Source organism: Nicotiana tabacum, chromosome 7 (genome assembly GCF_000715075.1).
Source record: "Nicotiana tabacum cultivar K326 chromosome 7, ASM71507v2, whole genome shotgun sequence".
In the NCBI taxonomy this organism is placed as follows: Eukaryota; Viridiplantae; Streptophyta; class Magnoliopsida; order Solanales; family Solanaceae; genus Nicotiana; species Nicotiana tabacum.
The window spans coordinates 32682154-32695079 of record NC_134086.1 but is presented as its reverse complement, the minus strand read 5'-3'; positions in this window follow the sequence as shown (position 1 = coordinate 32695079).

Genomic DNA, 12926 nt, shown 5'->3' with positions numbered 1-12926 from the left:
ATCCCAAAATGCATGCCTCATATTCAGCTATGCTATTGGTACAATAGAAACGTAGTTGTGCCGTAACAGGATAATGATGTCCTGTTTCAGAAATAAGTACCGCTCCTATTCCAACTCCGTTTGCATTCGCGGCTCCATCAAAGAAAAGCTTCCAACCTAGTTCCTTAGATAATTTCAACTCATCTATATGCATCACTTCTTCATCAGGAAAATACGTTCTCAAGGGCTCGTATTCTTCATCAACAGGATTCTCAGCCAAGTGATCAGCCAAGGCTTGGGCCTTCATAGCCGTCAGCGTTACATAGATGATGTCGAATTCTGTGAGTAATATCTGCTATTTCGCCAATCTCTCTGTGGGCATAGGCTTCTGGAAAATATACTTCAGTGGATCCAAGCGTGAAATGAGATAAGTAGTATATGATGACAGATAATGCTTCAATTTCTGGGCCACCCAAGTTAGGGAGCAACATGTCTTCTCGAGTTGAGTGTACTTAACCTCATAGCCTGTAAACCTCTTGCTGAGATAATAGATGGCTTGCTCCTTCCTTCTTGTAATGTCGTGCTGCCCCAGTACACAGCCAAACGAATTCTCTAGGACCGTTAGATAAAGAATTAATGGTCTTCCCGCCTCAGGTGGAACCAACACAGGTGGATTTGATAAATAGCCTTTGATTTGGTCAAATGCTTCCTGACATTCTGCCGTCCATTCTACCGCAATATCTTTCTTCAGTAGCCGAAAAATGGGCTCACAAGTTGCCGTGAGTTGCGCCATAAACCTGCTGATATAATTCAACCTTCCTAACAGACTCATTACTTTTGTCTTGTTCTTCGGCGGTGGCAAATATTGGATGGATTTGATCTTTGACGGGTCCAACTCAATGCCTCGCCGACTAACGATGAATCCCAACAACTTTCCAGATGGAACACCAAATGCACATTTGGCTGGGTTGAGCTTAATATCATACCTTCGAAGTCTTTGGAAAACCTTCCTCAGGTCTGCTACGTGGTCTTCCCGATGCTTGGATTTTATGATCACATCGTCCACATACACCTCAATCTCTTTGTGTATCAGGTCATGAAACACAGTAGTCATTGCTCTCATGTAAGTTGCCCCAGCATTCTTCAAACTAAATGGCATTACCCGGTAGCAGTAAGTCCCCCACAGCGTAATGTAAGCCGTCTTTTCCGCGTCTTCTTCATCCATCAGAATCTGATGATACCCAGCATAGCAATCTACAAAAGACCCGATCTCACGTCCGGCACAATTATCGATCAAGATATGGATGTTGGGTAATGGAAAGTTGTCCTTGGGGCTTGCCCTATTCAAATTGCGGTAATCGACACACACTCTGATCTTCCCATCTTTCTTCGGCACTGGCACCATATTAGCCAACCAATCAGGATATCGGGTGACCCGAATAACCTTTGCTTGCAGCTGCTTGGTTACTTCCTCTTTAATCTTCACACTCATGTCCGTTTTGAACTTCCTCAATTTCTACTTGACGGGAGGACACGCCGGGTTAGTGGGCAGCTTGTGAACCACTAAATTCATGCTTAACCCTGGCATGTCATCATACGACCATGCAAAAACATCTTTGAACTCAATAAGTTCTTTGATTAGTTCCTCCCGGATATTCGGTGCAATGTGGATGCTTATTTTAGTTTCTCTGGTATCATTTGCATCCCCTAAATTGATGGATTCTGTGTCATTTAAGTTGGTCTTGGATTTCTCTTCAAACTGGCTTAACTCTCTGTTTATCTCTTCGAAGGCTTCATCCTCATCGTATTCCGATTCATTATCATAATCGACCCCTTGTATAATTAGTTCGGAATCAGATTGATTTTTTAGACTGGGCTGAAGATCCGTTGTGCATGCCATGTCATTAGAACCAATATAAAGAGAACTGTTCAGAAAGAGAAAAGAAGAAAACAAAGTTAAAACAAAATAAGAAGAAAAAACTTTTACTTTATTAAAATACAGGATAACAGAGTTTCACACTTTGCTGAATACAAAACAAAACTGGATTACAACCCTGGAATAATCTAAAAACAAGAAAGAAAAATCAGAGCCCACTACCAAGACACCCTTCGAGTAGGAAGGGGAGTAGCCATCCAATTGTTGATATTGGCCCTAGCCCCCACAAACTGTATGTCTGCCTTACTGGAACCTTCTCCAGCTTCTATCATGTTGACATCAGCGAACAGCCTTTCAAAGCCTTTATTCAAATCTCCATCTGGCCCAATCAGTAGTCCGAGAACTTTTGGGACCGACAGCTTTCTGATACCTGCTCTGACAAATGATCTGGATAGGTGCGGGATTGGCTTGGGAAGGACCCAGATTCTTTTCTTCAACTTGCGGTCCTGTCTCACATCCACCGTTGTAGGCTTGAACCCCAGCCCAAAGGTGTCCAGATTTTTGGGCAAAGAAATCGGCTGAACAATACCCTGAAGATCAGCCCCTAAACCTTTGCCTGGTACAAACCTATTTTTCAACATCTCCGAGGCTACCATGATAATCGCAGCTGCGATCCTGGGAAGTGGAAGGTCCTCGCCTTCAGAAATTTTACCCACTAAAACCGTATCGAAAACCTGGTAAACCCACGGTCCCTTATCATCATCAGTCTCTATGAAGGGCACGATGGCATCACTTACGGTGTTTGCATTGTCTTCCCCATATACTATGATCTCTTGCCTATCCCACTCAAATTTGACCATCTGATGTAAGGTAGAAGGCATTGCTTTGGCGGCATGGATCCAGGGTCGCCCAAACAGAAGATTATATGACACTGCCACGTCTAACACTTGAAACTCCATGGTGAACTTGACTAGACCAATTGTTAACTCAAGTATGATGTCACCCACTGTGTCTATACCACCACCATCAAACCCTCGAACATAGACGCTGTTCTTGTGAATCAGGTCACCATCGACCTTCAGTTTGTTCAATGTGGCCAAAGGACAGATATTGGCACTGGACCCATTATCAATCAGTACTCGAGTGACTACCAAGTCTTCGCACTTCATAGTCAGATAAAGGGCTCTATTGTGTTCTGTACCTTCTACGGGCAGCTCGTCGTCTGAAAAAGTGACCCTGTTGACCTCGAAAATCTTGTTTACTAATTTCTCTAGATGATTCACAGAGATCTTATCCGGAACATGGGCTTCATTCAGAATTTTCATCAATACCTGGTAGTGCTCGTCTGAATGGATCAACAATGATAACAATGAGATCTGTGCCGGGGTCTTCCTCAACTGTTCCACAATGGAATAATCTTGTGCCTTCATTTTCTTTAAAAATTCTTCTGCCTCTTCCTCGGTAACTGGATTCTTTGTCGCTACTGGATTGGCCCTTCTTAACTCTGCGGGAGAAAAACACCTTCCCGAACGAGTTAACCCATGTGCCTCACATATTTCTTCCACAACTTCCTTCCCCCTGTGCATTACCATTCCTTGATTGTAGCTCCATGGCACAACTTTCTCACTTGTTATCGGCAACTGCATTACTGGCCTGATAACAACTTGTTCTACGTGGGCCGCCTTCACAACTAACACTGGTGTGCTTGGTACTCCCTGCAGCACTACCTTGACCGGCTCTGGCTTCTTCGCAACAATAGACGAACCTTTCCCCATTACCACAACTGGCTTGTCATCTACCCTTTTCGACTGTACTACCGCTTTTCCACTGATCGACTTTTCTTTCGGACTTGCACGGATCATCATTACCGTTTCTGAGGGCCTCTTGAGCTTCCCTCCTTCGTGCACTAGTTCGATCATATGGGCTTCATGGTGTGCCGGCAAAGGGTTCTGATTGATGTTGGGTGCCTCTAGCTCCTGGACCTCGATCCTATTTGTGTCAATAAGATCTTGTATGGCTGTCTTCAACTTCCAACACTTCTCAGTATCATGCCTGGGAGCCCCCGAACAATATTCATAACTTACCGAGTGATCCAGATTTTTGGGAAGTGGATTTGGCAATTTGGGCTCCATAGGACTCAATTGGCCTAACTGCCTCAATTTGTGGAACAGAGTAGTATAGGTTTCTCCCAGCGGAGTGAATGTTCTCGGCCTCTGCACCCTTTCATTCCTGAAAGTCTAATTCCCACGAAAACCTGGTCCCGAAGGATTCCTGTAGGCCCTTGGTGGTGGATATGTGTTTTGTGGAAGTGGATATGCATTCTGGGGAGCCAGCGCACACCATTGCGGGCGAGCCGGAGGCTGGGTATATGTTTGGGCGTGATGGACAGGGAAATGTGGCTCTTGTAGTGGTAGTAGGGTTGTGGAGGGCCATATGGAATGTGTGGGTAATTTGAGTGATGGGGTTTAGGTTGGTAGTGAGGGGGGGACCTCTGGATCTGGACCAAGTACCTGCCTCGACTGTTGCGACATCTTCCCTTTTCTTCTTTCTGAGCGCACCTCACGTGCCGCTCTGGATGGCCTGAGTGGTTGCTTTAATCACCGAATAGCTCAGGATTTTGTTGGACTTAAGTCCCTCTTCAATCATACCGCCCATTTTCACCACCTCGTTGAAAGATTTGCCAACTGACGTCACCAAGTGACCAAAGTAAGTTGGCTCTAGGGTCTGCAGAAAGTAGTCCACCATTTCCCCTCTCTCATCGGAGGATCAACTCTTGTTGCCTGCTCTCTCCAGCGGAACACAAATTCTCGGAAGCTTTCCCCGGGCTTCTTCTCAAGTTTCAGCAATGTGAGACGGTCAGGGACGATCTCAAGGTTATACTGGAAGTGACCTACAAATGCTTGTGCTAGATCGTCCCAGGTATACCACCTACAAGGATCCTGCCTCGTGTACTATTCCAGTGCGGACCCGCTTAAACTTTTACCAAAATAAGCTATCAGCAGCTCATCCTTTCCACCTGCCCCTCTCATCTTACTACAGAAACCTCGTAGATGTGCCATGAGATCACCATGTCCCTCATATAGATCGAACTTTGGCATCTTAAAACCTGCCGACAATTGAACATCGGGGAATGGGCATAGATATTTGTAGGCCACACTAACTTGTTTGCCTAACCCATGGATATTCCTGAAGGATTGCTCCAGGCTTTTAAACTTTCGAAGCACTTCGTCTTGCTCTGGGCTCTTAGCCGGCTTTTCAGTCTCTACCGGGAGCTCGAAGTGAGTATTATAAGTATGAGGCTCGGGTGCTTTGAAGGTTTTTTCATGGGGGTAATACTGGTTATCGTGAGCCTGAAACAACGGCTCGCTGGATGATCTTTGCAGTGTGGCTGGTGGGGGTGCCACAAAAATAGGGACATTTGGTGGGGGAGGGTTCTGATTGGGTTGTGAAGCTTGGGGATCATAGGCATTTCTTCCCTGATAGTATTGGTGACTGGGGAAGCTTGTCGAAGGGCCGGGGGGAGGGTATTTCGGTATGTGTCCTGGTGCGAGAGTGGGAATAACGGGAGGGTTAGGCACTTTTTGTACCCTAGCTAAGGCCAGCTGCATTTCTTTCATCTCCTATCTCATCTTATCCATTTCCTCCTTCAGCATTTGATTCTCCGTCCTTTCATCCTCGACACTTTGGTCTGAACTAGTCATGCTTTTTAGTATGGGCCCTTTGGATCTTGTTTGGTAATGGTAATATGCCATAACGTTCTAACAAACTAACTGGTTCGAAATCTCTGGATAAACAACAAACTTGTTAGCGTTAGAGTTTAACACATATTGCAATTTCACGTTGGGGGATGCAATGTTCCTAGGAAGTTTAACCATTTCTAACATGTCTTTGCTTCGACCGCATGCGTCATTCCGACTTACTTTGTTTGTGCCTTGTTTAAGTGTTTCCGAAACTTTCTTTATCTCTCTTTTTATTTTCTTTCTTTTCTTCTTTTCTCTTTTTCTTTTTTTTTCTTCTTTTCTCATTTTCTTTTTAGTGGTGGTCGAATCTTATGTAGATTGCCTACGTATCATGTCCCCGCATGAATCAGACCGGGCGTAGTTCTGCCCTATAAGTGCAAAAAGATAAACTTTTGGAAATTTTCGATTTTTCATTAACAAACATTCTATTACAAACCAGATGCTTCTTAGAAAGGAAAATAACAGACTCGAAACCAAACCAAGTACGAACTCAATAACTACTGACAGACTCTGATGCGAAATAAAGACAGAATATAACAGACAACAGACTCTAAGAGAAAGAAAATGCAGATTCAAACTATGAACTCATTAAAGTTTTGAATTTGGGTGCCCGCGAGGCGTCATTCGGGCTCTCCGCGGGTTTAGGGGTAAGGTTCCTTTCGAGCTACTCCAATTCATGCATGATTTGCTTCACAAATATCATCACCGCTGAGAAGAAGGTAGTGCGGGTCATGTTTTCACAGTCCCGGCATTTTTGGTGATAGCACGAGCAATAGTCAGAATCTTGCTCCTAGCTCGGTCTTTCTCTAGGAGTAGGCGTTCTATCTGATCCCCTCTAGCCTTCAAAACCCGAGAATCACGCAGATATTGTTTCCGTAACTACTGTATTTCATCTTCCATCGAGTCCATCAGATTACAACAGTGTTTACTCTCAATTTCAAAAGCCTTGGCTTGTTGAGCCGCCTTGCTCTCTAGGGTGGTCACCTTCCCTTTTAGACTGACAATGGTCTTTTCATAATCTTTCCTTGCATGCTGTAAGTACTGTGTGCGCTCTTTTGTTCTCTTTGCCCATTGTGCCTGGAGTTGTGCTACGGTATCCTCAGATTTCTTTAAATCATCCCGGCACTCACCGATTTCCTTTTTTAACCCTTTTATTAACCGCTCATCCGACCGACTCCTTTGTTGTTTGTCAGCATCTCTCCTCATCTGCCGGATTTGGGCTTTCAGTGCCTCATTTTCTTGGGCCAATTTGCTCTTTTCTCCCCGGTCGGCATCAACTTGCAGATATTTTTCAAATTCCAGGTCTCTAATCTGTTGCCTCAGCTTACCTATTTCTGCCCTGCAACTCTCTTTTTTAGCCAACCAATCCCACTATTCTTGCGATGCCTGGACGAACTCCTGGAGATGGGGCCTTTTGGCTGGTCTCCCAAACTCGATTTCTTTCCTACACCAGGCAAGGTATTCCGGAGAAACTTCACCCTTGGACCGATCGCGTACACATGTATTGGTTGTTAAGTATTGACACTCGCTCCAAATTTGTCGGACTGTTGCTTCAGGAAACTGTCCGTTGGGCCCGATCTCGACTACTTTGACACTAAGATCTTCATCTTTCAGAACTATTTGGCATCTCCCCAACTGTCTCAAGACTCGATACGGGGCGTAGGGCTGAATACTTCGGAGTCCCATCAAAAGGAAATGGGGCCTAGTGGTTGGCATATATATGATTTCATCCACAGGCAACCATCCTAGTGTCCACTGTATTTGGCTGGCGGTGAGGGTCCAAAAGAATGATGTCCACGTCGTAACTCCCTCGGGTAGACTAACCCCCTTGATTCTTATGTAGAACTCTTCTATGCAAGTTTTCTTCGAGGAACCATAACTCAAGAGCTGGGAACGGTGGCAGAGATGCTCAGTCATCCATATTTGTAGCAACAAGTTACACCCCTCGAAAACGTTCTCTCTGGCTTTGCAGGCTGTGAGAGCTCGGAAGATATCAGATACTATCATAGCCGCAAGAATGCTTTTATCTTGAGTGATCAAGGTACTGACGACCCCGGCTATTTTCAGATCAATGTTTCCGTCTTCCCTTGGAAATACCAAAAGGCCCAAAAAGGTTATCATAAAAGGCACTCGTCTATGTTCGTCCCACTTCTTACGGTTACTTTTGCTGCATAACTTGTTGCCCGGGTTGTTGAATCCTACGACATGACCGTATCTGTCGTATATGAAGCGCGGATTACAAAAACCTGCGGCCAGATCTGGGTTATGGACCGTCCTGGGTATCTTTAATGAATCTAAAAACCGATGCACGGTGACGGCTCTTGGAGCAACCAGGTATTTTTGTCTCAACGGAACTTCAGCATTTCCAATGTACCCGGCTATTTCCTCCAAAGTAGTGAGTTCGAAATCGGAGAAGTGGACAACATTGTGTGCCGGGTCCCAGCAGGTGACCAAAGCTCTTATGATATCCCCTCGTGGCTGGATTTCCAACAAACCCGTAATACCTTTTAGTATTTCTTGACCTCATCTTGCCCTTCACCACCTAAATCATCCCACCATAGCCGCAACTTGAAAGGGATTTTAGTCATTAAAAAAGGTTCATTTTGCTTCGTGCTCATCCTGCACATTTATTAAGGTGATTAAGAAATAAAATTTATTTGACTTAACAAATTGACTATTTTTGATTTTTCACAGATTAAAAGGAAGATCCGGCTCCGCACACGGCTTTTCAGCACTTCGGGAACGAAGATTTTAAAGCTGGGTGAGTCAACCAGTTCAAAAATCCAAAAATGACTAAAAAAGTGGTCGTTTATGCAAAGTCAGCCTTCTGGCGTCCCTTTCAGGAACATTCGGCTATTCTTGCCAAAAACGGCATCACCCGACTTATTTATAATGACCATTAAAATTTGACATTTTTGGCTATTTTTGTAAAAGGGGAGGTTGGACCCGATAAGGGTTACCTACGTATCTCGCACCCTATGAGAATCAAACCGGCGTAGTTAGGGTCGATAAAACAAACTTCTTTTGACTTTTCATTAGCAAATAAAACTTGTATATTTTTTCAAAAATTCGGCGGAGTTTTGACACTATTTGGACATTGTTTTTTTTAAAAAAAACATAGGCGATTAACTCTCTTTAACCCTCACACTGCTATTTCTCTTTCCTCCAAAGTCAGTCAGCATGCAAGTCCGAAGCAAGTAAATGCATAAGTAGAAGCAAGTAAGATGCATCAGGATGGTCATTTTCATTTTTTGGTACACCTGTCCTAGACAGACCCAAGCCCTATGTTGAGCCTCCAAAGTCAAATGCACGTGATGCAAACAAACGTTCATACTAGGGATCCGGCATGAAGCTGAGTTATTCTAGGTTCATAACCTGGGTTTTGTTCTAGACTGTGTACCCGAGTGGACAACTCGAGTCGAGGAGGGGGCTACGTACCGTGAACCAAAAGGTCATCCGGCTTAGTAACTTGTCCGGCCTCTTTCTTATTTTAGGTATTGACACTAACAGAATAGGGAGTCTCGACCAGCAAGCTCATCCCTGGAGGCAAGAAGAGAAGGGTTCGACACAGTTTATATACAGTTCGGATAATATCAAAGCGGTAAAAGAATCATTTAGCACATTAGGCCCAAACATGTACCCAAATCAGATAAAGCCAAATATAACAATTTATCTATATGTTTGATTTCTTGGTTATCAGTTAGTATTGGACCAAATCACGTATCTTTAATGTCACACCTCCTTTTTTACCTACACCCCGCAGTGGGGGCGTAAAAGGGAGTTTTTCCAATTAAAGACAATCGAAACGGGATTTTATTTAAAGATTCAGATTCGCCACTTGGGAGATTTGTGGTGTCCCAAGTCACCGGTTGAATCCCGAATCGAGGAAAAGAATGACTCTATTTAACAGTCTGCGCGCCAGAAATCCGGATAAGGAATTCTGTTAACCCGGGAGAAGGTGTTAGGCATTCCCGAGTTCCGTGGTTCTAGCATGGTCGCTCTACTGTCATATGCGGCTTAATTATGTGATTTTATACAATTATGAACCTATGTGCAAATTTTAACTGTTTACCGCTTTTGTTATTATTTATTCAAAGAATTGCAACGTTGTGAGAATGCATCTCGAATTGCGCCACATAAATGTACCAGCAATTTTCGCTACGTTCCAACATCGTTGAGATTTGGATTTGGGTCACATAAATGTGCACCCGAGTTTAGGAAGATAACATTATTAAATTCGCGCCTAAAGTAAATTATTAAAAGTACGCCCTAATAGTGACTAACGCGTTATTACTTTTGGGAAAAAGGCCGTGAAATTCGCTAAGCGGCCGATCCCGAGTTCTAAGTAATTAATATATATACAAAATTGTGAGGGCCCCACAATCGTTGAGTTTTACTAGGCGAGGCTCATCTCGTTTATTTGAAAGGACAATCCTAAAGTGACTACATTTTTTTTCTCTTATTTATCTTTAAAGGAATTTGAAATCCTACTCAATCAACTTAATTCGCAAAGTCCGGTACAGTAAGATTTGTTATAATTGGGGTTCATGGGCGCATGAGTTCAAATCATTCAACGGATTTTGGCCTTTCTACAGTCCGTGTAAGGAATCAGTACAAACGCCAGCTTGGGCCCAAATGTGAGCCCAATTAAACAACGGCTGAGGGCAAGGCCCCAAGTCAAAACATCAGTTGCATGAATAAAACGTGAATATTACTCCTACTCATTATACTGTTCGTTATTTACATATAGGAATTGGCTTATATCATGCATCAAGTCCAATTGGGATTAACACTACCTTTATTAACGCCAATCTGGGCAACCAGTACCCTTAATCTTAATTATATGTTCCTGCTTCAAAACTAGTGAGCCATTACCAATTGTTTTGAGAAATCTGTGATTACTTAATAGCAGAACAACACAATAAGAATGCTAAAATCATAATTGACGCCTTCGACTGGTGCTACCTAACAATGCTAGTCACATTTACAATCTTCTCTTCTTTTCAATTGCTGCAGTGATATCTGAATTATCAAATGGTGTGCAAGCTAAATACTCAGAACTAATAGAACATAATCTAACAACTATAGCTTCCAATTGGTTTTAATAGTCCATTAAGCTCGTTCTTAACAACATGGATCTATATACTACATCAGTGACTGAATAATTTAAATACATCGATCATATAGAAACCAAAACAAAATTTCAACTCTTCACGTATATTCGAACTCCATGTTATTAGCTTACAAATGCCAGAGTTACAGTTGTGTACCTGGTATTGGAATACAAGAAGAAGAAGAAGAAAAGGATCAGCAGCAGCAGTAGCAAGACAATACAGCAGAACGGCACCAGTAACCAATATCTAGTATCAACTCAGGAAAGCCAGTTGAAAAAAACAATTCCCAGCAATACCAACAGCAACACAAACACCCAGTAATTGAACAAACTGAGCTCGGATAAGGTCAGAATCAGAATCAATAGACTGCCAAATAGATTCAACAATCAAAAGGGCAAGAATCAGTGCTTGGAATCTATATTCTGCCTAGAACTCAGTGGAACAATATATTTTCTCTTAAACTCTCTCTTAAAACTAATTCAAAACTCAAAATGTTCCTCTCAGATTACTTTTTCCTCTTTTCAGATTTCCCTCCATATTTTCAGAAAATCCTCTTATCCTCTCCCAAAACTCAGCCCCCTCTTCTGTCTATAAATGACTCTATTTATATCCAAACACTGACCCTGCCCCCTACCTTATCAGATTTTCTACCCATCATCTTCCCTTACAGCCCATTATCAAGTGTTTTGTTCCCCACAACACTTGTCTTTTCTTTATTTAAATTCAAATAGGTATGGGCACCTATTTCTTAATCCATTTTCTTTAAACCTTTCCCCCACCATTATGTCTTGTTCCCCATTAGCACTAAACAATTGTATTAGTTTAATGATATTTTAATACTTAGTGGACAGAACACTCAAACTACCCATTTCTTTCTATTTTCAATTCCCAAATTACCCCTGAAACCCCTTTATATTACTGCCCCTAATACAATCTATTCATCCGTATTAAAACCTTTTAACTCTAAAATCTGTTCAAACTAACAATGATTTAAAACTAAATCTGACTAACAGCTATAACCAATTCTCCTAATAACTGAATGACTAAGGTTGAGTTCCCATTGAAACCCATGGACTGAATGTAAATCACAACACAGAACTCAACAGAATCATTATAACTGAAACTGAAAATTGAATCAAAATGAACATGAATGCAGGTTCATTGTCAGCCATAGACAATGCCCTGAAGCTAAGTGTCCACAAATCAAGCATACACAACAACCATTTGACGAACTTATTGGTTTACAAACAAGAACGAATTAATCGACGAAAACTAATTAACCGATTGCCTACAACAATTGACATCAATCAATCCGAAATAGATAATCAGGCAATTCAAGCAGTATTGACAAGAACAGGGATTTGTAATAAAACTTAACTAATCGACGAAACTTATTTGAACCGATTACACAGCCTATAATTATACACAACAAAGAACATAAACAAATAAGAAAATATGAAAAATAAACAAAGAAACAGAAGAAATACCTCCGAACTCAGACCTATCTCTCACTCGTTTGAAGTTTTAACTTGATTTTGAAGCCGAAAAGGACCTTAATCGAGTGTTCTCGACTAAGAACACATGACTAAGGTCGATTACGACCTCAGTTTTCTACTGCGTATCGCTCCCTTAACCTGGTTCTTTTAGGGTCCATCAAATGCAAGCTTCACTTCTGATTTTAGAGTCAACCAGTTTCGAAGGGATTCGAGGGAAACGAGCATGGGATTTGTGGTGAGGGAGTCAAGGAAGCTACTGGGTGTTGGGTTAAGGATGGTTTGGAGGTGGCGCCGCCACCAGGGGATCTTGTGGCGACGCTAGGGTTCCTGGATCAAAATCAACGTTCGAGTGACTGGGGCTAGATTCGAAGGAAGATGAGGGTGGATTTGGAGAGAAGAGGTCATAGTGGAGTATGGTGTAAAGCTGGGGTCATTCAGATGAACTAGGGTTAGGGACGGGGATCTTCGATCGAATATTCGAGAGGTTGTAGGATGATTCGAAGGATAAGGGTTATGGATCTGGAGTGAGGAGGTCGAGGGGAATCAGTGGTGTAAAGTTGGGGTCGTTTGGACCACCGGAACCGCCGTGAGGCGATTTACGGTGGGCGGTGCACGGTGGCAAGAGCAGGGGTATATTTGGTCTCTGAAACTCAGAGACGAAGAAGTGAAGGGGCATGGCTTTGGGGGGGCTGGGTAGGATTTTAGGAATATATACGGTGTG